The 15,186-nt window shown below is 48.6% G+C and overlaps 1 non-coding gene and 1 pseudogene across 1 annotated transcript; both read left to right on the top strand.

Moving 5' to 3' along the window:
• Nucleotides 1-12,342: 12,342 nt before the first annotated feature.
• Nucleotides 12,343-12,538, top strand: LOC127041808 (U2 spliceosomal RNA). The gene has a single exon (XR_007771727.1). It is a non-coding gene; the product is annotated as a U2 spliceosomal RNA (small nuclear RNA).
• An 894-nt stretch (nt 12,539-13,432) lies between these two features.
• LOC127041809 (uncharacterized) lies at nt 13,433-13,637 on the top strand (annotated as a pseudogene).
• Nucleotides 13,638-15,186: the final 1,549 nt, after the last annotated feature.

The raw sequence follows: 15,186 nt of genomic DNA, 5'->3' as shown, positions 1-15,186 counted from the left end.
AATGATTGAACCAGGGAGCTTTAGATTTGCACACTAATGCTTGCCCAACTGAGCTACTTTGGTACCTGCATACTGCTATTTTGGCCTGCTGCTTCTCTGTCTGGGATGTTTTTGTCAGCCGTGGCCATGGCACACAAAAAGGACGTCATTGTGAGTGGCCCACGAAGACAAGACTCGCTTTTGCCTGCCATGCTCAGCTTGACTTGCTTCCTCACACCATTCCTGCCTTAGTTCCCGGGTTGACCTGGTGGCAGAAGGGGACTGGGGGCCAGTGATGGGGGGAGGAAGTTGAGCTGGACCATGAGCTAGACTAGAGTCTGACAGTAAGAGTCTGGCCACCACTTGCTGCCCCACTTTGTTGTCCTGGCTTCCGCCACCGGGCGTCATTTAGGAAGGGAAGTGGGGCTTCTACCTCCCCTCCTCGATTTTCACATCACAGAGGAGCACAAACAGGAAAACAAACGGCTGCTCCATACTTCTCCCATGAGAGGAACCAGACGACCTTAGCTGTGGTGAGTAAGAAGTGTCTGTTGGCTGACAGGGCCTGTCCTGGAGGAGCTGGAACAGCAGCTGACACCTCCCCCTTGGCTCCACGCTGTGGTAAATGCCCATTGCCTGGCTGCGTGGGTGAATGCTGCTCTGGGCTCTGGAGAAAGTCTGTATTGGTCTGTCAACCCCCCATCTTCACTTAGCCAGTCTGGTAAGGTCCCAAGTGCCCCCTCCGGCCTGGCAGCTGAGAGTCTGTGCAGACATCAACCCCCCTGCCAGCCCCACAGGCAGCAGCAGCGCCAGCCCCCCCAGCACCACAGGGGCACTCAATGCACTTCCTGTGGGGAAATGGCTCCTTGGCATCCAGCTGCTAGAGTGAGAGCCAGGAGAGAGCAGTGTCTGGCTCACCTTGGGGGAGAGAAGAGACCTGATGAGAGCTGATCTTCAGTCTCCCCAGCAATGCTGGTCAGTTTTATTGCCACTGTAATAGTCAGTGCTTCCCTTCAGGGCTGGCCCTAGAGGGGTGCAGGACCTGGGACAAATCCCCCCCTTTCTGCCCTTCCCCACTCCACTCCTTCCCCCAAGGCCCACCCCTTCCTGCCCTGCATCTTCATGCTCCATTCCTCTCCCTCCTCTTCCTGCACCCCACTGAACAGCTGATCACTGGCAGGGGGAGGTGCTGAAGGGGAAGAGCAGGAGCTTGTCCACAAGGCCCGAAGCAGGGGCAGAGCTGGCTGCCAGTGGGTGCTGAGCACCATTTTTTCCCCCCTGTTGGTTTTGCAGCCCCGTAGCACCCCTGCATTCACTGACTCGGCTCCTTTCATGCTCTTAAGAGAGGAGCAGAACCAGGTGAGTGGCAGAGACTTCTGGTGCTGAGAATTTGCCTGACACCTCAGGGACACAGGGTGAGGTGGTGTCCCAGGCATCTCTATGAAAGGAGCAGAACAGGATTTACTTGGGGTGGGGAGAGAATTGAGAGCATCAGTTTGTATAAAGGTATTGCGTGGGTGGAAGGCTGTGAGCAGGATTCAAACCTACGGAGAGGAATACTATTGGATTTATCAAATCTAACACCTTAACCACTCAGCCATCGGCATAATAAAGTTTCAGTACTACAGAATAAATAATCACAATGAACTGGTCAATAATGACAATGCCCAGGCCTGAAGATTTCCCACAGCAAACCTGGCTCCCAAAGCACAGGGGGGATTTGAGGTTTGTTCTCTTTGCTTAGCCATGTGCAGTTGCACAGAGAGCGCTTTTAAAAGTCTCCCCTCCCAGAGAGCGGGAATGGGAAATGATTCTCAACTTGAAGCCTGATGTGAATGAGAATGTCTGGACCAAGGGGCCAGGGACTGGTCTTTGCTAGAGAAACCACTGTCAAGTTTTAGCCAATTAGGACAAGTCAGCAAATAAAAACAACCTCAGGTATCAGTAACTGCTACAGGTTTCAAATTCCTACATGTAGCAGTTTCTGGCACTACACCTGCGCAGCTCTGCTCCCTGATCTTCTTGGGCTCCTGCTTTCTCCTTAGCTCCACCCCACTCTGGCCCAGACAGTTGCAGCTCACACAAAGGATGGGACTCCCTCATTTGATTGCTTGGCCTGTCAGTCCAGCTAACTTTGAGCTTTGGCCTCTCCCCATTGCCCCTGGGGACTGTCAGTCTAAGGGTCCTGATTTCCCATTGGCCCTTCCCCCTTCTATTGGGACTGGGAACTAGCCAACCAACCCGCCCCCCACCAAGTTTTAATAAAGGGCCAAGAGCAGCCCCATTACACAAACCAGCCCTGTGAGGGTCACCGATGGGCAGAGAAGGCCACACAAGCTGGTCCCATGATGTAACACTCAGCCCTGCAGTCTGAGTTCAAATCTCAGTAAGACCTTGTGTTGGTTTGCAGTAAAGCCCTGGAGCTCAAAGTGCTCCTCTTTCCTGTCTCCAGTTGTGCAAGAGTGAGTCTTTTCCCTGCTGCTGGGTGACTCACACCCATTGGAGCCAGGTCTCTGGTCAGGATGGCTGCAATGGGTTGGGGCTCGAGAACTTGCCACCCTGGCTACAGCTGTCTGCAGTCCTGCAGTTTGACTTGATGGTAGGGATTCTTGCTGCTTCATCTAATGCCCACAAGTTTGGCCCTTGTGCTTCCCACCACACTTTTCCTCTGGCCCACATGGCGCTTGAAGAAAGGAGTGCCAGGGCTGGGATTAATAGTCAGGGCTTGGCAGGAGGGAGGAAGAGTCTCAGGCTGGAGCCCCACACACCTTCCCTCCTCCGGGCACCTAGAGCAGAGGCAGCCCAGCTCTGTCTGCTGGATACCTCAGCAGAGTAGGTGAGTTCATGTAAATACAGTCTGGTCCCAAAGCCTCCCCCTAACCCTGGCTCGTCACTAGCTGTCAGGGGAGAGCTCATTCACACCTTGCTTACAAATCATAATTGTACTTTATAAGGTTGGCCAACATTGCCAAAACCAATGCACCAACATTGTTAGCAAAAACAACAGCTGTGTGACAAAACCAGGCTTTGTCCAGACTTTTTAAAAAACCTATTATACTTTCTCAGGTACAAATATTTTTCATACATTGTATCTGCTTTTACAGTGTGTATTGACGTTTCAATTTCAATTCAAACTTGCAGCCAATGACAACATTGGCAACACTGCATGAAATTAGTTCTCCACTGGGGGGGGAGTGTTGGGGAAATTCAGGGGAGGAGGTGTACAGCCCCCTGGCTGGGGGGGCGGCATATAGGGAATGCCTGGTTTCACTGAATTAAGTCTCCTCAGGGCCGGTTCTAGCCATTTTGCCGCCCCAAGCACGGCGGCACGTCGCAGAGGGCGCTCTGCTGCTCGCCGATCCCCCGGCTCCGGTGGATCTCCCGGCAACCGGCAGAGCGCTCCCCGCGGCATGCCACCCCAAGCACACACTTGGTGTGCTGGGGGCTGGAGTCGGCCCTGAGTCTCCTACTGCAGCACCTCAGTAGGTTACATCAGAGAGGAGCTGCAGTGTCTAGGCAGTGGGATGCCTGTGCCTTTAAGAGCCCAGCCCTGGGAAGCCCATGCTGAGAGGTGCTGCCTGTGGGAGGGGAAATAAAAAAGCCCTCTGCTCCCCCCATGCCCTATTTTTACAAACACTGGAGTCTCAGCCCCCCGGGGTAACTGTTACCCTCTGCCCCTGCCTGTGCTGGGGTTTACCCCTGGCAGCGCCTCATCTCTGGGCTTAACTCTGCCTCCACTTCCTTGACCCCCCGTGACCAGTCAGTTCCCCCCCCTGCTCAGACCCTGGCCCCCACTCCTCTGATTTGCCCTTCTTTCCCCTCCTCTGATTTGCCATCCTTTGCCCCGTTTTAATCCCTGTAAAAAGTAGGGGGTGCTGGGTCCCATTCTTTGGGGGGGAGGGGCTTGGTGCCTGGCCCCCGCCTGCCCAGTGCTCAAAGTGCCCCACGATCTTGCGGATGTTTGCTGAGTGCTGCAGGGTCACCTGCAGGAGGGAGAGGGACGCGGTTAGGAGGTGATGCAGCCAAGGATGCCTCACCCAACACTGAGATGCAGCCACCTCTAAGGTGGGTTGAACAAGTCAGCAAATTAATTTGGAAGAAGAAACGCACTGAAAGGACCGAGGCAGCTGCAGGAGAAAACCAGAAATAGCAGTATCCCTGGATCCCAGCCCTGCCCCTCCCCCATATTTCAATATGGCTCCATCCAACAGCTGCCCCCCGCCCCCCAATTGCAGGGCAGTGCCATGGAGCACACCGAGGCCTGCCTGTTTGCACAGGACATGTGACATCAGTGCCCCGGGTGGAGAGAGATGATGCTAAGGGAGAAGCACGCTGCAGACAGCCCCCTCGACAGAGAAAGAAATGCTAGGGGGGTGCCGTGCTTCAAGGAGTGAGGGGGGTTGGCAGGGAGTGGGAGGATCTCCCCTCACAGTGGGTGCATCTGTCTCTTCCCCCAACACTTCCTCCCTAGCCCTACCCTGGCCCAGGCTAATCCCAGCCTAGCTACCAGGGTTACATTTGGCCTGGATTCCCCAGTTGCTGGTGGCATGGGAGCTGAGGAGCAAGAGCCTCTACTCCCCCTTCCCCTGACACAGTTGCATGGGAAGTGACCAAACGAGCCTGCAGCACTGCTGCCTAGAGGAAACTGAGGCACCAGACAGTGACAGACACATCATGGCTCTCCTCATCCTCATCCTCTTTTCCATATACAACCCGGGGGGAGGGGCTAAACTCAGGGCAGTTGCATAGTCAACCAGAGGATGTTGTCAAGGACAAGACTATAACAGGGTTCAAAAAAGAACTAGATAAGTTTATGGTGGATAGATCCATCAAGGGCTATTAGCCAGAGTGGGCAGGGATGGTGCCTGTAGCCTCTGTTTGCCAGAAGCTGGGAATGGGCAATAGGGGATGGATCACTTGATGATTCCCTGCTCTGTTCATTCCCTCTGGGGCACCTGGCACTGGCCACTGTCAGAAGACAGGAGGATACTGGGCTAGATGGACTTTGCATCTGAACCAGTCTGGCCGTTCTAATGTCTCCCTTGGAGCAGCAGTGACACCTCGTGGTGATTCAGGGTAATGCACAGAAGGTGTTTCCCTTGATACAGCAGTGACACCCAGTGGCCATGTGGCGTAATGCACAGCGTGTGTCTGCCCTCTACGAGCAGTGACACCCACGGACCAGTCACGGTAATGCACAGAGTGTGTTTCCCACAAATCTGAGTAATGCGCAGAGCATGTTTCCCATGAAGTAGCAGTGACACCCAGTGACCAGCAGGGGTGGCATCAGCCTCTTCCCATTTGGTGGGGGACTGAGGTGGGCTAGACAAAAAAATTGGGGGCTGTGCCCCGATCACCTGGCCCCACTCTTCATGGGGGCCATGCCTCTGCTCCTTCTCGTTAAAAGCCAGGCTCCTCTCCTCGCCAGGGTTTACAGCAATACAACCTTTATTAAAATAAAATAGTAAACAGGGCTTACTCTAAATAAATAATCTATAGCTGTCCAAGTTTTAGTATTAAATTCAAAATCCTCTTAAATAACCCATCAGAAACCAAAACCTAAATGAAAAATTGAAACCAAAAACAATGCTTAATTTAAAACCCAAACATTAAAAAACTTTGTTTTTAAAAATAAAAACTAACAAATCTCATACATTAATAATTTCAAAATTTTTTCAAAAAAGTGTGCTACAGCAGGATGATAAAATAATATAAAATAAAAAGCCCGACCATTAAACCTCCTATAAAGGAATTGAATACTTGAATACTAGCCAAATCTGTATAAAATATGCAGAACTATGTCAAAACCGGTATTGCAGGTCAGCCATTCCATCCAGCAAATGGCGATGAAAAGCTCCACTCCAACTAAAAAAAAAAAATTCCTAAACCAATAAATCAAAATAGTCACAGCCTGCCTAAAAAAAACCTACACAGAGCAAAATTAAACCTGTACCAACACTGGAACAAACTATGTAAATTTCTAATTCTAACTTCTTGTTTCTCCCAGGAGGAAAGTGTTTTGCACCCCAGTAACCAGGCTGTTACTACAGATTTTTTCCAGTGCCACCTACTGGTGCGCAGGGGGAATTGACCGAGTGATCTCCCTGCTAATTTAACTACCACCTTGTTCTCTGGCAGCAGCTCCATTGACGAGCTGGGGAGTGACCTGACCATGGCAGCACCCTATTTGCATATTAAAAGCCGGTGAGTACGTTTGGGGTGGGGACCCACATGCGAAGGGATGTGAACAAATTGGGGAGTCCAGCGGCAGGCAATAAAAATGATTAGGGGGCTGGGGCACATATTTATGAGGAGAGGCTGAGGGAACTGGGGTTATTTAGTCTGCAGAAGAGAAGAGTGACGGGGGATTTGATAGCAGCCTTCAACTACCTGAAGGGGGGTTCTGAAGAGGATGGAGCTCGGCTGTTCTCGGTGGTGACAGATGACAGAACAAGGAGCAATGGTCTCAAGTTGCAATGGGGGACGTCTAGGTTGGTTGGATATTAGGAAACACTATTTTGCTAGGAGGGTGATGAAGCACTGGAATGGGTTACCTAGGGAGGTGATGGAATAGCCATCCTTAGAGGTTTTTTAAGGTCAGGCTTGACAAAACTTTGGTTGGGATGATTTAGTTGGTATTGGTCCTGCTTTGAGCAGGGGGTCGGAGTAGATGAGCTCCTGAGATCTCTTCCAACCCCGATATTCTATGATTTACAAATGGGCCCTGAGCAATGTTCTCTTTAATTTGTTAACGTCCATGTGTGGAATTAAATTTTTTAGGTGTACCAATATGGAGGTAATGTGTGGTGGGGTGTGGCTGAGGGGTTTGGACTGTGGGAGGGGGCTCAGGACTGGGGCAGAGGGTTGGTTTGTGGGAGGGTGAGGGCTCTGGCTGGGGATGTGGGCACAGGGGGCTTGGGATGAGGGGTTCAGGATACAGGAGGGGACTAAGGGCTGGGTGTAGCCTATAGGACTAACCTGCTTGCTTGCATATATATATCTTTTCTTATAGTTTAAGTATTTGGCTTATTGTAATAGGTTTATAGATTTATATGAAAGTAAGTTTGACTGTAATGCAAGGGACCTACTACAGGCCATATCCTGTATGTTAAGCTAAGGCAAAGTTAGCATATCTACGTTATGACCTTTTACTCAGAAAGCAAAGTTGACCTTTATCTTGTTACTTAAATACATAAGTACCCACGCCTGTCTAAGACCTTTACCTAGACCAATCGACAATGGAGAATGGCATGGGGGGGAGTTCAGTCTTGTACCCACAGACTTAATAGGTACACCACAAGGGAACTTATGTGTGTATGCACATATCATCAATATGCACAAACATACTAGCCTGTGAAGTAGGCGTACCCTAATGTTTTGTGGGTGAGGAATGAAATGTGGGCATAGGAGGAAGGATTTCTGGCACTTGTGCCCTATAAAAGAGGTGACTCACCTTGCTAGAGCACTTCACTCTATCATTTTGACTTACTTCCTCCACTTTTTCTCTCTATTCTATCTATCTACTATCAGTAGGCTGTACTTGGTCTTCTTAACCTTTACATTTCAAGGGAACTAGGCTAAGCTTGGTTTCCCAAAGTTTTTAGTCTTTGTTTATACGTTTTGATTTTAAGTTTAACTTAGTCAAGTAAACCCTATGTAACATTAGCTTTTTCTAAGCCCTGCATCTTTCACTCAAGACTTGAAAAACCTGAACTACAAGGCTGATCCTGTGTCTCTTACCACCAGGTTATCAGGGACGGGTGTGAGTATATTAACCAAAACTTTGTTGCATCTAATGCCATATGTATCTTTTGAATAGCTCTAATGCAACTGTAACTTTGTACCTCTGGTTATTTTACCATTTACTTACTATTTCACTGATTTTAATAAAAAGGCCTTTAAGGCTATAATCTGTCTCAGTGTGAGTTTCCCGACATATCCCCAAGGGTCCTTTGTAAATTCTGTGGAGCCTGATTCGGGATAAGAACTTTCATCTTCTGGTCAAACAGACTGGCAAGCCTAAAACCCATATTAATAATATTAATAATTAATTCATATTAATATTACTAATTAAATTAAATACAATTAAACTAATTAATTAAATTTCCACCATATTATCCTAATTAATATTATTAGTATACCCTAAGTCAAGCGACATGGGGCAGAGAGTTGGGGTGCAGGAGGATGAGGGCACTGGCTCTGGGGGTGCAGCTCCAGGGTGGGGTTGGAATGAAAGGTTCGGGGTGCAAGAAAGGGCTCAGGGTTAGGGCAGAGGTTGGGCTGAGGGGGGTGAAGGCTCTGGTTGAGGATGCAGGTTCTGGAATGAGGCCAGGGAAGAGGGGATTGAGGTACAAGAGGGGAGTCAGGCTAGGGCAGAGGGTTGTGGTAGGGGAGTGATGGGTTGGGGTGCAGGCTGCCCCAGAGCTGCAGTGGGGAGAGAGGACTTCTCCCATCCCCCTCTCACCAGAGCAGCTAGGGGCCAGGTGAGAGGCACATCTCCACCCGTGCAGAAGCTCCGGTGGGCCTGGGCTGAGGGAGGGGCTCCTCTGGAGGGCCTGGGCTGGGCTAGGCTGGGCCATGGATTCCTCTCTCCCACAGCTCCGGTGTGCCTGGGCAGGGACAGGGGAGGGGCTCCTCTCCCAGCCTGCACTGCCCTTGAGAGCCTGCTGCATGGCCACGCAGCTTACAGGGAACTGAGGTCTTAAACCAAGAAAGGTTGAGATCCACTGGTCTAATGGAGATGGCTCCTTTCTGAGCTCTCTACAGTGTCCAGCTCAGAGAGAAGCGGCTAGCTGGAAGGCTGGTGGAGAGGAGCAGCTAGCTGGAAGGCTGGTGGAGAGGAGCGGCTAGCTGGATGGCTGGTGGAGAGGAGCAGCTAGCTGGAAGGCTGGTGGAGAGGAGCGGCTAGCTGGATGGCTGGTGGAGAAGAGCAGCCGGTGGTGGAGACTGCAGCAGAACCCCATGGAGAGGTGTGGGAATCAGCCATCAACACAAGCAGCGGAACATGTAAGATGCCTCCCCCTGCTTCCACTCAGGCTGGGAGGTAAAGTCTGCAGATGAACTTCTGAACTCTGGGGCTGCACTGACCAAGGACAGAAACTGTGGGTGGGGTGACTGTTGGGTTGCTGGACTTAAGACCCTGAGGGGAAAAGGACACTGACAAACTTACTTGGGGTGGATCTTTTGCTCATGATTTTTGTTATGGAGCCTGTTTGTGGCATTTCCCCACATAATGCCACATTGTTTCCCTCCTTTATTAAAAGGTTTTTGCTACACTCAGACTCTGTGCTTGCGAGAGGGGAAGTATTGCCTCTTAGAGGCACCCAGGGGGTGGTGTATAATTGTCCGGAGTCAGTGGGTGGAGGCTCAAGCTAGTTTTGCATTGTGTTATTGAAACAGAACCCCTAGATACTGACCCCGGTCCTTGTTGCTGCCAACTCTGATGGGCAGAAGAGTTTAATTTTGGGAGGCTCCCCATGATCCCTGGGTCAGTATCAAGCACCTGTTGAGTGATCCACTACATTGGGAAACTATCGTGTTTCTATTTTGAGGAAATGACTGTTTGTATAATGGCTAATATGTCAAGTTTGTTGGGCCCTGGCTCAACAGCCTCTAGCTCAGGGGCCGCAGCCTCAGCCAATGATTGGGCAAAAGCACTGGGGCAAACATTGCAAAAGGTTGTGTTGTCCCATGCTACATCAAACTCTTGTAGTATGTTAAGGTTATTTGCTGGTGAAGAGGAGTTTGAACCCTGGTTAGAGCACACCACTGAAATGGTGCAGGAGTGGGCCATTCCTAGTGCAGATGCCCGATGCAGAAAAGCAAAGATGTCTACTGGAGAGCCCTATGGGCCCAGCATTAGATGTGATTTGCACCCTGAAGCTCATTGACCCTGGGGTCAGTGTGAAAGACTGTCTAGAGGCCCTTGATCACACCTTTGGGAGCATAGAGGGCTCCGAAGACAGCAACTGTAAGTTCCTTAATTCCCAACAGCTAAGGGGCGAGAAGGCTTCCGCCTATATACCGAGGCTGGAGAGATTGCTTCCGAGAGCTGTCATGAGGTGAGCAGTGACTGCTGAGCAGATGGATCAGACAAGACTGGCTCAAATTGTAGGAGGAACTCAGTATCAGAACCAGATTCTACTTCATCTCCGGCTAAGAGAACAACAGTAACATTCCCCAAGCTGATAAAAGAGGTCAGAGAAGGGGAAGAAAGGCAGGCTGCCAGTGGGTTTTGGGAAGCCCAGACATCATAGCCAGCCTGTACAACACCACTGCAAATGGCCAGTGTACTGATGGTGAGCACCAGAGAGGAACTTGCCTAACAAATGCAGGTTCTGACAGAACTGATAGCTGAACTGAAAAGCATCATTGAGCGAGCTAAGACTTCCAGGAATAAGGAACCTCAGGCTGTTGCAATGCAGAAATCAGTATCTAGAGCCACCATCCCACGCAGGCAAAGGGAGAAAGGACAATTCTTCTGCTACCAGTGTGGTCAGGATGGGTACAGTGCGGCCAAGTGGCATAATGAAGAAAATCCCTCCTTAGTGTATGGAAAGCTGAGGATCAGTTGGGAAAGATCCGGTAACTGTCAGAGGGTCTGGGGATGAGGACAGGCCTGCATGATTTGAAGATTCTCCCAGAAAAGACCGTTCAGCTGGGATTCCCTCCGGACTGATAGGGCCTCAAGCAGAGGTCACGGTGAGGATTGAAGGGGCGGAGTATAAAGCCGTGCTTGACACTGGATCTCAAGTAACTATTATATTTCAGTCATTCTATCAACAGATGCTTAGGCACCTGCCTATACAGCCACTGACCGGCCTTGGTCAATGTGACCTCATCATGGATGGATACCTCTACCAAGGGTATGTCATAGCGTACCTGGAATTCCCCGAGGAGGTTGCTGGGGTAAGCGAAGAGGTAGAGACAGCTGCCCTAATATGCCCTGACCCTAAAGGGACCTCTGAGGTGTCTGTGCTGATAGGGACTGATTCCAGTTTCTTCAAGGTATTTACGGATTATTGCAGTTGGTGGGCTGGGGACCAGTATGTGAAAATCTCTGAATAATCTTATCTGGGGATATCAGCAAGAACAAATCTAAGACTAAGAATAAGGCGAGGTCCCCAAAGCCTCCTATGCAGAGACACTATCGTCCCTTTAAATCATTTGGGACAAGGCGGGATGAGAGATATGAAAGGGCTTTTCAGGAAATCATTATTTGCCTGATTCATGTGCCAGTCCTAGTCCTTGCTGACCCAAACAAACCATTTATCCTGCACACTGATGCCAGTTTGGAGGGTCTGGGAGCAGTCCCGTACCAGGAAGTGGGAGGTAAACGTAAACCTGTAGCCTTTGCCAGCTGAGAACTGTCTGATAGGAAAACTCACTATCCCATCCAGAAGCTGGAGTTCTTCGCCTTGAAATGAGCCATGAGAAATTTCAAGACTACTTATATGGTGCTCAGTTTCAAGTATGGACAGACAACAGATAACAATCCACTGACTTACTTGCTAACAAGAGCTAAGATGGATGCTACAGGGCAGAGACGGGTGGCCACTTTTGCTAGCTGTGACTTCAGCATTCAATACCAATGAGATGATATACAGAGTGTGATTTGTGGGAACCACAACTTCTTGGCTGGGGAGAGGATGTAAGCAGGGTCAGTTTGAACTCTACCGGGACATCTGTTGGTGACCTGTTGAAAAGGACTTTTGGGGCTGATGTAATTTGCATGGTCACATACACCCTGCATTGCATGATTGCTTGTCCAAACCATGACTTCAGCTGCTGTGGGATCCCCAGTCTCTTTGTTATTAGGGCAGGAGTAATAAAGTGTAGTTATACTGGTTATATGAATGAAGGACAGCAGAACGGTACTTGGCATTTCATGATTGAGGGACTAACCGTAGCCTAAATCATTCTTGCTAGACAAGGCACATGAGTTCTAAAGCATAATAAGTTGAGGCTGGTTGGCTGAGTGATCTATCAATCAATTGTCTAGTCCTAATGTCTGTAGTCTTGTCTCCTACTTTAAAAACTTGCTATTTACCCCTTTCAGTTGTAAAAATGGGCTATTAATTCCTATCCTTTCTTTCCTGCCTGCTAACTGGTTACTGATCCAAGAGAAGAAGGGGCATGAGCCCTCAGGAGTAGCTTGTGACTGTGAGTAGCAACCTCAGGCCAGACTGTTGAGAAGCAGGGCACAGCCCCCAAATCGGTGGTGTGTTTGAGACTTAGATTTCTCCAAGTGTCAGATTCTGGAGGTCATGCCTTTTATGACTTTTTAAACCAAAACTTGCTATTTGGGAATAATATAAGTGTTCTATGCAGAGGACTAGAAATGTTTTTATTAAGTTGTATTTTAGATCATTTTAACATTTGCTGGAATCAAAGTTTTAAATCTGTTCTTATCACTTTAAGAACTGATACTTCCTCTATCTCAGGACTAGCTATGAAACTGATTTTTTGGAAATGGGAGATGGAACAGCAGCTTCCTGCATCCACTGCACTCAGCGCCCTGATATTGCGGCACTGAACCTCCAGGAACGGTGGCCCTCCCTTTGGGGAGAATATCGTGGTTGAAGAGCAGCGAAGAAAAGTGGTGTTGTCTGTGTTACCATTTGGTTTGTACTAAGAGTATGGTTTCGAGTCATTTGTAACTCTTTCATCAGTTACTAGTTACGTCTTATTATTAGGCCTCTGAGTTGAAAGGCTGTTCTTGCAGATTTGACTTTGTCCTTATTTGTGGGTCAGTTAAACAGCTGCTTTCTTAGTCTTTTCTGTGTAGGTTCTTCAACCGCTCTCCTTAGTAGTCTACCTTCCAGAATTAATTGCATGGTTTGCATCGTTCTTTCCCTCGTCTCCCCACAGAAGAGAGAATTTCCATCCCTTTCCCATTGGGAAAATGCCACCATCTTAACCTAGGAAACAGTCTCTGTAAATGTTTTGCCCAGACGAGGGCTAGTTCATAGGAGCAGAAGAGGAGGAAGGTTGTGGCCCTTTGTGTCACATTCCTAGCATGACTCGAGGAAAATAATTGAAAAAAAAAAAGAAAAACAGTGTCCGGGACCAGTGCACGAGCGGCTCGGGGGGCAGCAAGTCAGTGGGTGGGTTTGTGCAAAGGAGGAGTGTACAGGGAACTGTCTTTCTTTCTTTTTTTTTTAACAGACTTGTGTGTCAAGGGTTCTTGCTTTGAATTCTTCCACTGGAGTCATTTTAGGGAAGTGAGCCTCACTTACAGTTACCTAGTTACGGTGTTCTTTGCATGGCTGAGAGCTCGCCACGGTGAGGTAGAAAGCGGTGGGGGCAGGGGTGTGCGGGCGCCGCAGAGCATTGGCATTGCTTTTTGGCTCTTTGTGAGCTAAGATCAAGCATAAGTAATCTTTTAGCTTCTCTAAGGCTGTGATCAAATGTCTTGATGTTTTTTAGTCTTGGTCTTTTAGTCTCAAGATGAAAACCTTGTCTGTGTCTCTGGGACCTTACAATCAAAACATTATCTAAGTTCTATCTGTTTTTATCAGTTTAATATCTGATATGTCTTTGATGTGAGGACTGTATATTAGCTTGATTTTTGAAATGAGGGGGTTAGAACAGAAGCTTGCTTTGTTTATCTATGCATCAACATGTATTGTAGTGTCTCTAGGTACGGTGTATCTCCTTTAGAGGAGAACTTTCTGGTTAGAAAAACAGAAAAGAGATGAACTGTGATGATCTTCCTTTCAAGTAGATTTTTTTGAAGTAGCAGAAAAATCTGGTGTCTTTAGTTAGCGTTTTTGTTTCTTTATGATAAACACAATACAGTTAGGGTCTCTTGGAAGTGTTTTGTGAGTCTGCAGATGTGAGAGGTTCTTCTTTGTCTTGCTAGAGAATTATTTAAGAAGCTGGACTCCTTCTTTCTGCTGTGAGTCTTTTCAACTGTATGAGGGACAAATGCTTTCCAGACTCTGGGTCTGTTGGGGAGATGGTTGTTTTTTTATTTTTGTTTTTCTTGGGGTGGGGGCTTGGTAATATTTGAGAGTACGTGTATATCAACAACTGCATGAGTTACACAGACTTCTCCCCACCCGACCTACATTCTATGTATCTTGTTTTGTAAGATCGAGACAAGGCACTAGGTGCCGTGCTGCACGTGGCACACAGGGGCCCCAATCCTGATTTTTCCCCTCAAGCCTACTGTAATCTAAATGCTAAATAATAACTCTTCACTTCTCATTATTGCCACCTTCACTATTGGAAAATCCCCCAAATCACGACAGTGGCTTACAAATCATGAGGATTCTTTTTTTTAAAAATGTAATGTGGGTTCTCTATCTTTTCCTTTCGGTTTTCTGAACCAGGCAAGCTAGAAACTTACCTTTCTAGTGCAGCCAGAGCCCCAGAGAGCAGGAGCCCTCGGCGCCTGGGGCTGGCAGGCAGTGGGGTTGCTCACGGTTGTGTGTTCCGCACTTTGATCTCACCCACCAAGCATCAAGTGTGATCTCCTCAGGCACTAGAACAGCCTTAACATGGAGTCACAGACAGCCCCCTTAGGCACCCTGACTCTATCTTGCCACTCAGGCTTAGTAGAAACTGCTGTAACACGCAAACTCTGTAAGTCCTTTAGGGCTATCCCTAGCCAAATAACCATGATCCCTTGCTTATGCTTAGAAGGCGTGCCATCTCCCTGAAGTCCAAGCAGCATCAGGGGTGGGGACAACAGTTTCTTCCTGACAGAGTTTTTGTGTTTGTGCAGGTCTCTGCCTCCTCGTAGGTGTGTGAGGGGGAGCAATCAGCCAAGTCTTTTGTCCATGGATGATCCACAGTGGCTTGTCTGATGTCTCAGTCAGGGCCTTCTCTTGTTGGAAAGGAGATGACGCTTCTTCTGGTAAACTAGCGTTTCACACTTGGTAATGCTTCTCTCCTGACTGGTGGTGGGGTGGCAGCAAGGGGGTTTACAGCTTTAGTGCCAACGCTTATATATCACCTTACAACATGGGCTACGGCTATTATAGGTGAGAATAATGCATGCAGAACTCACGAGCTTGTCATAAACTCTAAACACTAAACACATTTTTTATAAATCTAAGTCCTGTTTTAACAACACTAACAAACAGGTGAGCAAGACTAGTTTCCAGCCATTCGTTTGTCACTTTTCAGTAAGGCCTAGGGGCCTTGGCATGAGCTGGCACCTGGTCTGCCAGTGTCAGAAGAGGATCTTCCCTCTCTTAT

This window comes from Gopherus flavomarginatus, assembly GCF_025201925.1.
Source record: "Gopherus flavomarginatus isolate rGopFla2 chromosome 13 unlocalized genomic scaffold, rGopFla2.mat.asm SUPER_13_unloc_4, whole genome shotgun sequence".
Taxonomy (NCBI): Eukaryota; Metazoa; Chordata; order Testudines; family Testudinidae; genus Gopherus; species Gopherus flavomarginatus.
This window is presented reverse-complemented; position numbering and strand designations above follow the sequence as displayed.